Below are 16069 nucleotides of genomic sequence, written 5' to 3' on the forward strand. Positions count from 1 at the left end.
AAGAAGAAGGAGGAGGAGGAGGAGAGGAGGGGGAGAGGAAGAAGAAGAGGAACAGGAGGAGAGGGAGGAGAGAGGGAGGGGAAGAGGCAGAGTGGGAGAAGAAGGAGGGAAGGAGAAGGAGAAGAGGAAAGGGAGGAGGAGAGAGACAGGGACAAAGATAGAGAGACACAAAAAGCATTGATTACATATTTGCTCTGTTCCATGCACTGTGCTAACTTCCATGGATACAAATACAAGCAAGCAGGACAGGCATTACCCATAAGGAGCTTAGGTCCTAATGGGGGAATACAGTTCCTAAATTAGAGCTGGAAAGGAGATTGGGGAACACACATGTGCATGGTGAGGAGTAGGCATTATTACTACAGAGTTAGGAGAAAAGCTCACCTAAGAGAGCCAAGGGAATCAGGGCACAGAGTCTAAGTTTCCAATGTGAGGGAAATGAAGATGATGGCCAGAGAGGAAGGCACATGGAGAATTAAAGGCTGAGGATTTGAGCTCTTTGACAGAAGGGACTTGTTCAGTTTCTGTATTCCTATCTCTTGTGTCAGCACAATGCCTGATACCTTATAGGAGCTTAATAAATACTTATTGAATTTATTTAAGTGCTCTGCCTATGGTTACATATGTATTAAGCATCAGAGCTGGAACTCAAACCTAGGACATTTCCAAACAACTGGTCATTTGAGTCAATAGCCTCAAAATCTGTCATGGTATGAAATATTAGTTCCATCAAGGTCCAAGATCTTAGGAGTCTGAGGGTGGCATTAGTCAGTCAATCAATATACATTTATTAAGTGTGTGCCAGGAACTGTGCTAAGTTCTGGGACAAAGAAAGACAAAAGACAGTCCATGATCTCAAAGAGCTCACAGTCGAATGGGGAGACAACATGCAACCAATTATTTACAAACAAGCTATAGAAAAGATAAATCAGTAATAATCAATAGAGGGAACACATTAGAATTAAGAGTGATTGGGAAAGGTTTCCTGGAGAAGATGGGATTTTACTGGGGCTTGAGGAAGGCTAACGATGCTAGGAGGCAGAAATGAGGAGTTGTGGTTGCCATGATGGCACAGGTTATCTGAAGTCCACTCCATCCCAGGCCCCCATCCTCAAGGAGCCCTGTCAGCAGACGATTTGCCTCTACCATTCCTACAGGACCATTCATCTGCATTTGTTGTCTCTATCATACTACTGTAATAGTAATTCCTATTCTGATCTCCATTCTATTTTCTCACTTATTTCACTTTCAGTAACTCTGGACTCTGCCTCACATGCAGAAAATCTTTACTCTCACTTACCTTACCAACTCCTATGCTTTTTTCTTCTTAGTAAAATCTCCTTGGTACCAACTTTATGTTAATCCAACGTTCTTATTCCTCTCTGTTTTGCCCACCCAACCTGGTGGTCCTAAGCAGCAGCACTGAACTCTTGTGGCTTTCAATCAGTTCATGACCTCTCTCTAAGGCCCTCTGCTGGCCCCAGGGAATCCAGCAAGAAACAGCTACCTAATGGACCACTCCGTAGTCTTGGCTAGGAAAAAAACAAAACAAAACTTGAATTTGGGTGATTTATACAAAGGCTAAACAATTGATGGTATTAATTGTTCCACCAGGATTAGAGGCATCATAGGGCTGGATTTGGAGTCAAAGTACCTGGACAAAAATCTTGCCTCTGCCACTTATTACTTCTCTGTTTAGGCAAATTAATTTCTCCGGGACTCAGTTTCTCATCTTTAAAATGAGAGGACAAAACTAAATGACTTTTGTGATCTAAATCCAATTTTAAGCCTAAAATCATATGATTAATGATGCTTTTTATTTCTTAGCTAATTCAGAGATTTCCAAGAATCACATAGTCCCAGCCTAAACTCATGTAAATAAATGACCACAAGATTACAGAGGAAGCTTTGATACCATCTGGTCTTAGCACCATCATTTTACTGATGAAGATATTGACGTTCAGCAAGAGGTCATGTATGTAAGAAGTGTCATAGGAAGGTCTCTACACCTGAACTTTTGACTCCTGATGCAGAACTCTCTCCTTTAAGATAGGATGATTCTCTTATTTAGGGAGGGAAGGGAGCTTATGGATCATCTAATCCAGGCCTCTATCCCCTGTGCTAGTTATAGTTCTGTTCTCATTCTACAAGGATATATAATTTCAATGGGAGAGTTCCCTCCTTTTATGCAGATCACAGCACCTAAGTGGGGGCCATGACTTAATAAGCCATGTTCATGAGTCAATGTGGCTAAAAAAAATAAACTAAGAACCTACTGGTCAATCTGTCTGATTAAGAGTCTCTCCAAACTCAATTAATCTGGTCTTTATACTGTTGTTGTTCAGTCATGTTCTACTTTTCACAATCCCTTGGATCATACTCTCCGATGAAGTTTTCTTGGCAAAGATGCTGCAGTGGTTTGACATCTCTTTCTCCAGTGGATTAAGACAAACAGAGGGTAAGTGACTTACTTACCCAAGGTCCCACAGCTAGTAAATGTCTGTGGTCAAATTTGAACTTATGTCCTTCTGACTCCAGTCTCAGTGCTCTATCTACCTAGCCATCTTCAGAACACAGATATGCATAATCCTCTGGGGGACCTAGATCTGAAACTTTTTTGGGTAGTTAACAATAAATATTTATTAAGTACATACTGTGTGCTAGACACAGCTAAATGCTGAGGCTACAAGGGAAGGCAAAAACCAATCCCGGTTCTTAAGAAGTTCACTATCTAATGGGGGAGACAATATGCAAATAAGTAGATATCTTCTTCTGGTTGTATGTGTTGACCTTTTTTGTCACCAAAGTAAGATAATATAGTCTGACTCTTTTTGCGCTTCTTGCTCATGATCCCAGCCAATTACTTTGAGTTAGAAACTCTTTGTTAAGGTGGGGGCCTGTTTCCAGTGTGGAGAATGTACTGTCCCAAGCTTCAGGGCTTTTGTGCAGCTGTTTTCAGAGGTACTTCTAAGGATCTGAAAATTTTCAGTTCTTCAAAAGTGCTGTGATCAAGGGCGAGTATTTACTCCTTTCCTGGCCTGTGTTCTGGTCTATGAGTGACCACAAGCACTCCTTTCTGTACCTCCACTACAAGCTCCACCAGTGCTCCTCCTTGCCCCAAGACCACCACCCAGAACCGCGACCCAGATCCAAGAATGGGCAAAGCAAGAGAATCCTACACCAGCAGAGAGATCCCTGCAGTGCCCCTCTGATCATCCACCTGATTCCCCCTCAGTCTGTGGGCCAGAAGCTCAGGAGGCAGCCACTACCCCGGGCCAAGCTCGGGAACTGGAGCTGAGACCACCACACAGACACAAACTTTTCCCACTGACCTTCTAAGCTGTCTTTGGCATTCCTGGGTTGAGAGTTCTGGAAACCACCACAGCTGCCCATGATTCAGTCCTCTGAGGCCTGCTCTAGGTTCACTGTGGCCTGCATGCCCACACCGCACTACACTCTTCTCCCAGCCTGGCTCAATATACCTTTCTGATCAACCATCCAGGTTGCCTTGGGCTGGAAATTTGTTTCACTTTGTCTTTTTGTGGGTTCTGCTGCTTTAGAATTTGCTTAGAGCCATTTTTTATAGGTATTTGGAGGGGTTTGGGGGAGAGCTCAAGCAAGTCACTGCTTTTATTCTGCCATCTTGGCTCTACCCCTTGCAAATAAGTATATAAAAAGAAGATACAGATCTGATAAATTGGAGATAATTAGCAGATGGAAGGCATTAGAATCAAAGGCTCTAGGGAGAGGCTTCTTATAAAAGGTAGAAATTTATCTGGAACTTGATGGAAGTCAGGGAAGCCAGGAAGAGGAGATGAGGAGAGAAAGAATTCCAGGCATGGAGAATAGCCAGTTAAAATACCCAGACTCTATAGATGGAATGTCTCAGTTAAGGAACAGCAAGGAAGGCAATGTCACTGTATCATACAATGAGTACATGGAAAGGAATAAGGTAGAAGTAGAGCAGGAAGGTAGGAAGGGTTTTGCTTATAATGGGCTTTGAATGCTAAACATAGGGTTTCCTATTTAACCCTATAATAAGGGAACACTGGAGCTTATTGAATAGGGGGAGAACATGTTCAGAGGTGTGTTTCAGGAATATCATTTTGACAATTGAGCAGAAGATGGATTGGAATGTAGAGAGATTTGAGGCAGGGAGATCAAACAGCCTCCTATGGCCTGCCAGAACCTGAGTTCTACTCAAATAGCCTTTGTAAACCCAGAATTACTGCCATGCCACAATGAGGCATCAGAGGAAGACATTAATGGAGGTGCTAAGCTACATAAGTCATCTTTAAAGGCACTTCTGGAAGCAGCCATGCTAGCTCTGGAGGGTAGAAGCCAAAATATGAGGAACCGTTAAGCTTTCCTTTTTTTCCTTTTATTACTTTTCTGCAAGGAAATGCTATGTGCAGGCAGGACAGAAATTCATGAGGGTACGATTTCATTCTAATGAATTCATTGGTTCTTCCTGGAAACAGTATGAAATTATATAATAAAGCATTTCAAAATACCAAGTAATCATTCACACTGTGGGTCTGATCATGTTCCTTGTGTATTAACCAGTACAGAACACCTCTCCTGATGAAAAAGTCACACAGAAAGCAAATTACATCAGTGCTATCCTCTCCACAAGGATTTACCATTAGCATGTTTATAAAAAAAAAAATTAAAGAAACAGAGATTCTAGAGAATAGAAAGATATTACAAATGTCATATAGTCCAGACCTGGGCTGTTCCCTAAAATAGCCCCAACATGCAGCCATCTAGCCTCTCTGTTTGAATAAAGATTTCCAGGATAGAGAACTCACTACCTTCCAAGTCATTCTAATCCTCTTTTGTACAATTGCTAATTTTTTTTCTTCTTTTTGATCCGTGTTGCAATAATGATAATAATAGTATAATAACAATAATAGGAATCCACTAGATTTATTGAGTAGGGGACTGACATGGTCATACCAGCCCTTTAGAAAGATCATTTTGGCAGCTGAATGGAAGAGGTATTATAATGGGAAGAGATTTGAGGCAGTAGCCCAACCAGAAAGCCATTGGAATAATCTGGGCATGAGGTGATAGAGGCCTGTGTCAAGCAGAGACCGTGTGACTAGAAAGAAAAGGACACATAGAAGAGGCAATGTGAAGGTAGAAATAAGAGAACTTTACAACAATTGGATACATGAGGTAAGTGAGAATGAAGAGTCTGAGATGCCACTGAAATTGCAAGTCTGGGTGATTGGGAAGATGGTGGTACCTTCAGGAATAATAGGAAAGATGGGAATAGAGAGGAAGGTTGGGCAAAGAGACAATGAGTTCACTTTTAGACATGTTGAGTTTATGATGTCTGGGATATCCAGTTTGAGATGTTCAATTGCAGTTAGAGATTAGAGACTGGACATGAGGAAAGAGGTTATGGCTGGAAAAATAAATGTAAGAATGTCTTCTGTCTTCTAAAACACAAAGGAGTTATGCTCTATACAGTTAGAGGGAGGACCTATATGGGCAAAAAGGTGGGCTGTGAAGTATTCAAGGAAGTTGTAATCACAAACTTCATTATAATCTTCATTAAGGCAGGAACTACATTTTACTTATCTTTCTTTATAACCATCCCAACCACTATCAATTCTTAATATCACCTCCTGCATATAACTGGGGCCCAAGAAATATTTCTTGAATTATTTTTTCTCAAAAAACAACATGAAAGGGAATATATTAGAGAAAACTCTGGAAAATACTAGGAATGAGTTACTGATTGGGGAAGAATATTTGTACATTGCTCTTTCATAAGGTTACAAACTGAACTCATCTTTCCTTGCCTGGAATTGTATTCTTGTAAAACACCTCTAATTGAATGCTTAGGCAATCAGCGGAGCATGCCTATTAATAAAGTCAATGAATTAATTTGTGGGTAGCACAAAACATAAAGTCTTCTTGAAGCTGAACAAATTGGTCTAGAAGAGCAACGCTCCTTTTTATCAGTGCCTATTCTTTGCCCTAAAAAGCCCTATACATGCATGATTTTATAAAGAAATGGAAGCCCTCTCAATGTCTGTCTGTATAGCTTTGAGAAAATAGATTGCCTTTATTACTCAAGATGTATGCCATATAATCAAAGGTAAATCAGTGAACTTCGCTACTCCTCAGCTTCCTTTTGGTGAAAATGGTAATAATAATAAAGTACTATTTACATTTTTTGTAAGAAAAACACTTATAAATTATAGAACATGACATTACCATGAGCTATCTCTTTAATATTTCAAGGATTTGTAATTTTGGTAGAACCACTACAGCTATACAGATCATAACCCGCCCACAAATATGTAGGTGTTCTTCAAGAGTCACTGTGGCCAAGAAATGTATCATCCTTTTAGCCTAGGATCACAGGTCTAGAGATGGAAGGAATCTTAGAGGCTCTCATTTTACAGATGAGAAAGCTAAGAGCACCAAAGGTCATATAAGTGGTAGATTCCAGAGACAAGAGCTTAACCCTGGACGTCTCATTCCAGATTCAGACCTCTTTCCACTGGGCTTAGCTAGGCTAGTCCTCAGACAACAATCATAGGCCATCATCCACCTATGTGACACCTTCCTATCTTGGCAGGTCCTTGCAGGGGTGGGGAATGTGCAGCCTCAAGGCCACATGTGGCCTTCTAGGTCCTCAGGTGCAACCTTTGGACTGAGTCCAAGTTTTACAGAAAAAATTCTTTTATTAAGAGGGTTTGTTCTGTGAAGTTTGGATTTAGTCAAAGGGCTGCACTTGAGGACCTACAGGGCCATGTGTGCCCTCAAGGCTGAAGGTTCTCCACCCCTGAACTAGAGCTTGAACTCTGTTATCATACCCTTTAAGAACCTTAGGTGAATTCCATAGCCTGATGAAGCTTCAGAGTAAGAATTTAGCGAAGTAATAATATTATTAATAATAACTATCATTTATATAACACGTACTATGTGCCAGGCTCTATACTAAGCACTTTTAAAAAATTATTTCATTTCATCCTTACAACAGCCCTGGGAGGTAGGTGCTATTATTATCCCCATTTTATAGTTGAGAAAACTGAGGCAAATTGAAGTTAAGTAACTTGTCCAAGAATATACAGCAGTAAGTGTCTGAGGAGGGCTTTGAACTCATGTCTCCCCGACTCTGGATCCCAAGCTCTATTCCTTACACCACCTACTTGTCACTGCACCACCTATCTGACAACAGTGTGTTATTATCATTATCATCATTATTATAGCATATCTTCTAGGTGAGGGTCAGGGTAGTAAATATAATAAGTAATCAAGTAGTCAGTTTATAGATTCAACCAAGTTGTTTGGTATGTAATTTTTCAAATTCAGGGCTCCCATTGAAGTAGAGTAAAATTAGTGAATCTGCTGAGCTGCTTCTATCTATGGAGCTGGATGAATCTATTCTTTTTCACTTATCGACTCATCCTCCACAGCCCTGCTTGAGTGATTTACCTCGCATACCACTCTGATTCTGTCAAAAAAAACCTTAAGTGACTCCCAAAATGCTTAGATAGTGAAGATATTTCTGAATACATTCATAGGAGAAGAAAGATAGTTGTTGGAAATTTCTTTGACTATTCCTTCTCTGTATTGCTTGAGACATTTACTTCTCAAATATAAGTTATATGATATGTGATATGGAAGCTTACAAATATCATCATGATCTGCATTTAGACTAGCCAATTGTTTCAAATATAGGAAGTGATAGTCTTGTAGTACTCTGTTCTAATCAGATCACATCTAAAGAACTGTGCTCAGTTCCTGGTGACATATTTTAGGAAAGATGTGGATAATGGCTTAATGGTGTACAGAGAAGGAAAGCCAAGATAGTAAAGTGACCAGAAACCATGTCTTACCTTCTTGATGGAAACTGAAGAAAAAGAAAACGGGAATTTGAAGGAGAGAAGACTTAGAGAAAGGGATGGCAGAAGAATTGTGGCACTGTTGTCATCTTTGTATATTTAAAGAGCTATAATATGGGAAAAATTATTAGACTTGTCCAACTTGGCCCTAGAGGCTAGACTAGAAGAAATGGTGCAAGTTGGAAGGAGGTAGGCTTAGGGTGTGCAAAAGAAATATCGATTAAAGCTGGTCCAAAGGAGAAGAGGCTTCCTCAGGAGGGAAGAGATCCTCCCCACTCCTGTACTTAGAGCAAAGACTGTAAGGGATTATTGGGAAAACTCCTTTCCATTTACAGACTGGAGGAGGTGATTTTGTGGTCCTTTCCAGCTCTGACATTCTGTGATTCTGAATCCTAATCAACCATGGTTATTATTCCATGACAATTAGCAGTATTGTATTATGTATCAATTAAACCTTCACTGATGTTGCGCTGTCATAAGAAAGAAAGTTCAAATTCAAATTGAGCAATTCCCTAGCTCATTGGCTTCCTAGACTTAGCCACTTGAGGTCTCAGGTGGATTTTCCCCCCTGAATGATTTGATTTGACTAAAAGATTGAATGACCTGAATAGGAGTTGATGGCAACACTTAACACAGTTCTTGACTCATCGTAGGAGTTTAATAAATATTTATGGACTAACCAACTGATAGGTTGTGCCAACTTATCTTTGCTCTTTTGTGAACTTAGCCCACATCTGTAAGTTAGAAATATATAGGCCACAAGGCAGCCAGACCAGACTAAATCAGCCTCCACAGTGAGTCCATCACTGGGATGCACAGACAAAATCCATGGAACATTCATCTGTAGGCAGTCTTCAGACACACAGCCATGGTATAAGGGAACTGAGAAAAGATATGCCTTTTGTGGTAGCAGTAGTAGTGGAGGTAGTGGTGGTAATAATAGTAGTGGTAGTAGCAATAGTAGTAGTAATAAAGGCGATAGTAGTAATAGAGGTAGAGGCGGTGATATTACTGGTAGTAGTAGCAGTAGTAGTACTGGTAGTAGTTGAGGTTGTTATAGTGGTAGTAGTAGTAGAAGTAGAAGTATAGTAGTGGTTGTTGTAGCTACTGTGGTTGTGGTGGTGGTAGTAGTAGTAGTAATAGAAGTAGAAGTAGAGTAGTAGTAGTAGTAGTATCACTAGTAGTAGTGGTGGTGGTGGTGGTGGTAGTAGTAGTAGTAGTAGTAGTAGTAGTAGTAGTAGTAGTAGTAGTAACATTATTATTAAGATTGGGTCTTTCTATCTCTCCATAGCTGGAAGTGCCTTGATCACTCTTAGGCCCATTACTGATGTGCACAAGAGCTTTGGCTTTCTCCATTTCTGACCTGGGCCAATTGGCTCTTCTTTAGGCAGCTTGGTGGCTCTCTGAACGTTGAGGCTTACACATTTGTGCCAAACTTAGTATAGACACCTGATCAGCTTTAGTGCACACAACTCAGAACTCATGAACTTCAGCAATCCCCCAACCTCAGCCTCCCCAATAACAGGGATCAAAGATACTTGCCACTGTATTTAGCATCTGTATTTGTCTTAAGAGGTACATCCTTCTAACAGTAACTTATGGGAAAGGGTAATGAATTGGGAGTCAGGGGACCAAGGATCACGTCCTGGCTTTATCAATAACATGAGTTTCTTCACCTGTAAATAGAGTGTAATATTGATACTGCCCATCCCACAAGACTGTTGAGAGGTTCACATGGAGTGATGTATGTAAAAACATACTGTAAGCATCCCCAAAGTCCTATGTAAATCAGTCAATAGGCATTTGTTACTTGCTAATATTCTAGGCACTGTGCTATGCACTGAGGTTATAAAAAAAGACAAATAAATAAAACTCTGCGCTTAGACAGCTTATGCTCTATCTACAGAGATAGCATGGATGCAGTGGAGAGGGCACTAGACTTGGAGTAGGGAGGACCTAAGTTCAAATGTCACTTTAGACACTAACTATGTGGCCCTAGTAAAGTCACTTATCCTTTCTGTGCCCTAGTTTCCTCCTCTGGAAAATAAGGAGGTTGCATTTGATGGCCTCTAAGGTATTTTCAGTACTAAATATGACTCTATTATCATACATAAATAAATAAATTTATTTGGCAGCTAGATGGTACAATGGATAAAGCACTGGACCTAAAGTCAGGATACACTTGTGTTCAAATCCAGCCTCACACATTTACTGATGTGTGACTCTGGACAAATCACTTTGTTTCTATTTGTCTTGTTTTCTTCATCTATAAAATGAGAATAATAATTTCACTTGTCACCCAGAGTTATTGTGAGGACAAAATATGAAAATATTTTCAGAGTTCTTTGTAAACCTTAAAGTGCTACATAAGTGCCATTATTGTTATTAATAGTATATAAAATATATACAAAATAAATATAAGATAACTGACAGGGTCATTATAATATATCTCAGGATGTCAGGAAAGGCTTCATATAGAAGAGATTTGCACATCACTTCTATATGAAGTTTTTCTTGACATCTGCAGATGTCAGATATACTATATTAATATAGTATAAAGTAAAGTAAAAAAAAAATTCCAAAAAATGTTTTCCTTCTTTATCTCTGTCTCTTGACTCTCTGACCATTTCTGTCTCTGTCTCCATCTGCATATGTCTCTCTCTCTCTCTTTCTCTTTGTGTGTGTTTTTTCTCTCTCGGCTATAATTCAAATACGTTAAAAAAAAAAACCCCAATCTTTATTCTTGATAAGGGTTGATGTACTGATGAAAGCCATCAACCCTGAAGAAAATATCACCAATGAAATAAGAACTACTCAAATGATTTAACATGCTGGGACATTCAACCAGCAGAAAAATCACCCCAAGAGTCAATTAACTCAGAACAATATTATCACTTGGATTATTCTGAGCCCTGGCAGGCTCAAGCTAGAAAGGTCCTTGTGCTCTGCAGGGGTTCACCCAAGAAGACCACAGTAACTCAGAGAACATACATGAGAAATATGCCACTCTGCCTCTCCTTCTTTTCTAGAAGCAGCATCAAGATGAATGTATCCAGGAGGTAACCTTGTGAGTTCCAATAGGTCTATGCGTGAAATCATATGGCTGACATACTGTACCATCTCATGCCCTGTTGTACTTAGCCATGTAGTTTGAGCCAGGTTCAGTTCAAGGAAGGCTGGTCTCCAATGATAGTAGACTCCCTTTTTTTCATGCTGATTGACTTAAGTCCCCTACCTTAGCAATCCAAGGGATGATTTCACTTATGGTTCACATAAGATCTCACTAATAATGGGGAATAAAAAAAGTATTCAATGTACAGTATGAATAGAACTGGTAATTTATTCCTACAAACACAAGCAAAGCTAAACATAAAGAACTCTCAAGAACATGTCAACATAAGAACCAGTAACTTAACATAACTATTGGTATAATCTGCTATGAGGGTGACATTTTTAACTCTTCAGAATACAAACCCATTTGTGGGGATTTTTGATTAGGCACATAACATTTTCCTAAGTTCCGATTCCACTCCAAACCCGAACCTCATCTGTACCTCATAATCATTTACTTCTATAGTCAATCAATCCAGCATCAACAGCTGCTGCAACTAACCACTCCTTGCCAAAGTTTATATCCTTCTCTCTGTGACTTTGACACCATTTCCTCCCACATTCTCCATACAACTTTCCGCTTCCAAGATGAATGTTTAATTTCTCCCTCTCCATTGGACCCTTCCAGACTATTTTCAAGTGTGCTCACATCTCTCCAATCCCTAAAAAATCCTTTGATTGGCCTTTCTAGTTATCTGAATATCAAACATTCTTTCTCTTCTTTTTTACTGCTAAACTTTTAGAGAAATTTTTTCCACACCATGAGAATAAAAGAGTGAACCCGAAAGTCTTAATGGATGAAGGAGAAATTCTGCATTTCTTCCACCTCTCAGTGATGATGAGAGAAGGGGTTTAGCATCTAACCATGAGGGGAAGAGGAAAAATAACTGGGAAGAAGGTTTGAGGAGAAGGATGCTTTTCAGCAGAAGTGTCAAACATGACACTGGGTGGGTGGGTGAGAGACAACACTCCCTACTGAGCCTCCAAATAAAAATACAATTAGGAAATATTTAATAAAGTCAATAAAAATATAATATGATGTATATAATGCCAACACATGGTTTTCTAAGTCACTAGATGGCCTCAGAAATCCTTAGAGGCTCCCTTTTCTATTTGAGTTTGACACTACTGCTCTTCAGCACTTCATCCTCCTGGGTGTCCTGGCCAGGGGAAAGGAGAGGAGGATAGAAGGAAAGATGCTTTTTTGGGTGATATACAGAGTAGTATCTTCTCCCCAAGGTCTCCAATCATTTGTATTTCTCCAACAAGTTCCTCCTTTTTAGTTGGAATCAGATCAGAATTGAATTCACCCATGTTGCTTCTTATACCTTTTGAAAGATGTAGTCACTTCTAAAGCTTGTCAAGAAGTCATCATCAGCTTCTTGCTTTTGGCAAAAATAGAGCACCAACATGGATTATGATAATCTAAAGTTCTCCATCCCTTCTCCATCATGCTGTGGTATCAAGTCTGTTATCTATTTCCCCAAATTCCTCATCTATTTCCTCTTTCTCTCCAGGTGACTTTTAAATGGTATATCTTGAAGGCACCTTAAAATATACCTATAGAATGTTAGAACCTAGATTCAATAAATTAATCAACAAGCATTTAAGTGTAAACTATGTGTTAGGCCCTTACTAAACCAGGAAGGCAAAAACATTGTATCTGTCCTCAGGGAGCTCACAATATCAATTGTCTACTATGTGTAATTGACTATAAAGAGTATTAGAGATACAAAGATGAAAAATTACAAAGTTCTTGGCCTCAAGGAGCTTACAATAAAAATGTTAGGATAGTAAGGAACCTTAGAGCATAGAATATTAGAATATAGGTCATGAATACTCGAACTGGAAGGCATCTTACAAAAGAATATCAGAATACAGAATATAAGATGCTATATTTAAAGTAAATCTTAGAGATCAAGTAAGATAATTTTCTTTTCATAGATTTAAAGAAGCTCTATTTTTGAATTTTGAGACCCATTAAATCAACATCTTGTTATATCATTTTATTTAATTATGCTAATTAGCACTGGTCAAAGACAAAAGAACTGAAACAATCAGGTTGTGAAGGAGTTTATATAAATTTATTTATTTTTAGTTTTCAACATTTACTTCTACAAGATTTTGAATTCCAAATTTTCACTCCATCTTGCCCCTCCCCCCACCCAAGATGGTATGCATTCTGAATACTCCTTCCCCTAGTCTGCCCTCCCTTCTATCTCCCCCCCCTTCTCTTATCCCCTTCCCCTTCTATTTTCCTGTAGGGCAGAATACATTTCTGTACCTCATTTCTGTATTTCTTATTTCCCAGCTGCATATGGGAACATTTTTTTTAAACACGTGTTTTTAAAACTTTGGGTTCCAAATTTTCTCCCTTCCTCCCAGCCCACCCCCCTCATTGAAAAGGCAAGCAACTCAATATAAGTTATACATGTGCAGTTATGCAAAACACTTCCTTAGTAGACATGTTGTGAAAAACTAACTCTATTTCCCTTAATCCTATCCTGCCCCCCCATTTATTCTGTTCTTTCTTTTGACCCTGTCCTTCCTCAGAAGTATTTATTTCTGATTACCCCTTTCCCAATCTGCTCTTCTCTCTATCATCCTCCTGCTCTCTTGTCCCCTTCCTCCCCCGTTTTACTGTAGGGTAAGACAGATTTCCATACCCAATTTAGTGTGTATGTTATTCCCTCCTTAAGCCAAATCCTATGAGAATAAGATTCCCTCATTTCCTCTCACTTCCCTGCTTTCCCCTCCACTGTAAGAACCTTTTCTTGTCTGTTTTGTGCAATAATGTACCCTTTCTACCTCTCTTTTTCTCCTTCTCCTAGTATAATCCTTTCTCACCCTTTAATTTTATTCTCCAGATATCACCCCTTCATCTTCAACTCACCCTGTGCCCTCTATCTGTCTATCTATCTATCTATCTATCTATCTATACATACATATAATTTTTCCCCTCCCACTACCCTAATACTGACAAAGGTCTCATGAGTTATAAATATCATCTTTCCATGCAGGAATGTAAACAGTTCAACCTTAATAAGTCTCTTATGATTTCTCTTTCCTGTTTACCTCTTCATGTTCCACTTGAGTCTTGTATTTGAAAGTCAAATTTTCTATTCAGCTCTGGTCTTTTCATCAAGAATGCTTGAAAGTCCTCTATTTCACTGAATGACCATTTTTTCCCCTGAAGGATTATACTCAGTTTTGCTGGGTAGGTGATTCTTGGTTGTAATCCTATCTCCTTTGCCCTCCATTTATATTCCATGCCCTCCAGTCCCTTAACATAGAAGCTGCTAAATCTTGTGTTATCCTGATTGTATTTCCACCATACTTGAATTGTTTCTTTCTGGCTGCTTGCAATATTTTCTCCTTGACCTGGGAACTCTGGAATTTGGCTACAATATTTCTAGGAGTTTTCCTTTGGGGATCTCTTTCAGGAGGAGATCGGTGGATTCTTTCAATTTCTATTTTGCCCTCTGGTTCTAATATCAGGGCAGTTTTCCTTGATAATTTCTTGAAAGATGATGTCTAGGCTCTTTTTTTGATCATGGCTTTCAGATAGTCCAATAATTTTTAAATTCTCTCTCCTGGATCTATTTTCCAGGTCAGTTGTTTTTCCAATGAGATATTTCACATTGTTTTCTAATTTTTCATTCTTTTGGATTTGTTCTACTGTGTCTTGATTTCTCATAAAGTCACTATCTTCCAATTGCTCTATTCTAATTTTTAAGGAAGTATTTTCTTCAGTAAGCTTTTGGACTTCCTTTTCCATTTGGCCAATTTTTCTTTTTAGGGCATTCTTCTCCTCATTGGCTTTTTGGACCTCTTTTGCCATTTGGGTTAGGCTATTTTTTAAGGTGTTATTTTCTTCAGTATTTTTTTGGTCTCCTTTAGCAAGCTGTTGACTTGTTTTTCATGATTTTCTTGCATTGCTTTCATTTCTCTTCCCAGTTTTTCCTCTACTTCTCTTACTTGCTTCTCAAAATCCCTTTTGAGCTCTTCCAAGGCCTGGAATGGATTCATATTTTTCTTGGAGGCTTTGGATGTAGGAGCTTTGACTTTGTTGTCTTCTTCTGGTTGTATGTTTTGATCTTCTTTGTCACCAAAGTAAGATAGTACAGTCTGACTCTTTTTGTGAGGTTTATTCATGGTCCCAGCCAACTACTTGAGTTTTAAACTCTTTGTTAAGATAGGAGTCTGTTTCCAGTGTGGAGAGTGTACTGTCCCAAGCTTCGGGGGTTTGTATAGCTGTTTTCAGAGATACTTGTAGGGACCTGTAAATTTTCAGTTCTTCCAAGGTGGTATGATAAGGGTCAAGGTGTCTACTCTTTCCCTGGCCTGTGCTCTGGTCTTTGAGTGACTGGCTATAAGCAGTCTTTTCTCTCTTGTAACTGTGAGGAGGGTTTCCTCTCAACCACCACTACAAGTTCCACCGCGCCAGCACTCTTCCTCACCCCAGGACTGCCACCCATAACTGTGACGCTGATCCAATCATGGGCAAAGCAAGAGATTCCTGCCTCAGCACGATCCAAGAGATCCCTGCAGTCCACCTCTGATCAGCCACTTGATTCCCTCTCAGTCTGTGGGCCGGAAGCTCAGAATGCAGACACTGCCCCAGCACCCGTGCTCTGTGCTCTGCGCTATGGCTCTGACCTAGCTTTTCTCTCAGCACTGCAGAAACAGACTTTTCCCACTGACCTTCTAAGTTGTCTTTGGTGTTTGTAGATTGAGGAGTCTGGAAACTGCCACAGCTGCCTGTGATTCATTCCTCTGAGGCCTGCTCCCGGTTCCCTGCAGCCTGTGCACCCATGCCAAACTGTGCTCTTCTACCTGCCCAGAGTGATATGCCTTTCCGATCAACCATCCAGGCTGTCTTGGGCTGGAAATTTGTTTTACTCTGTCTTTTTTGTGGGTTCTGCTGCTTTAGAATTTGTTTAGAGCCATTTTTTTGTGGGTATTTGGAAGGGTTTGGGGAAGAGCTCAAGCAAGTCACTGCTTTCACGCTGCCATCTTGGCTCTGCCCCAAAGAAGGAGTTTAAAAAAAAGAAATTAAAATTTGACCCATGTAAACCATACTCCTCAAG

The sequence above is a fragment of the Phascolarctos cinereus genome, unplaced genomic scaffold (genome assembly GCF_003287225.1).
Source record: "Phascolarctos cinereus isolate Bilbo 61053 unplaced genomic scaffold, phaCin_HiC Scaffold_4;HRSCAF=312, whole genome shotgun sequence".
NCBI lineage: Eukaryota > Metazoa > Chordata > Mammalia > Diprotodontia > Phascolarctidae > Phascolarctos > Phascolarctos cinereus.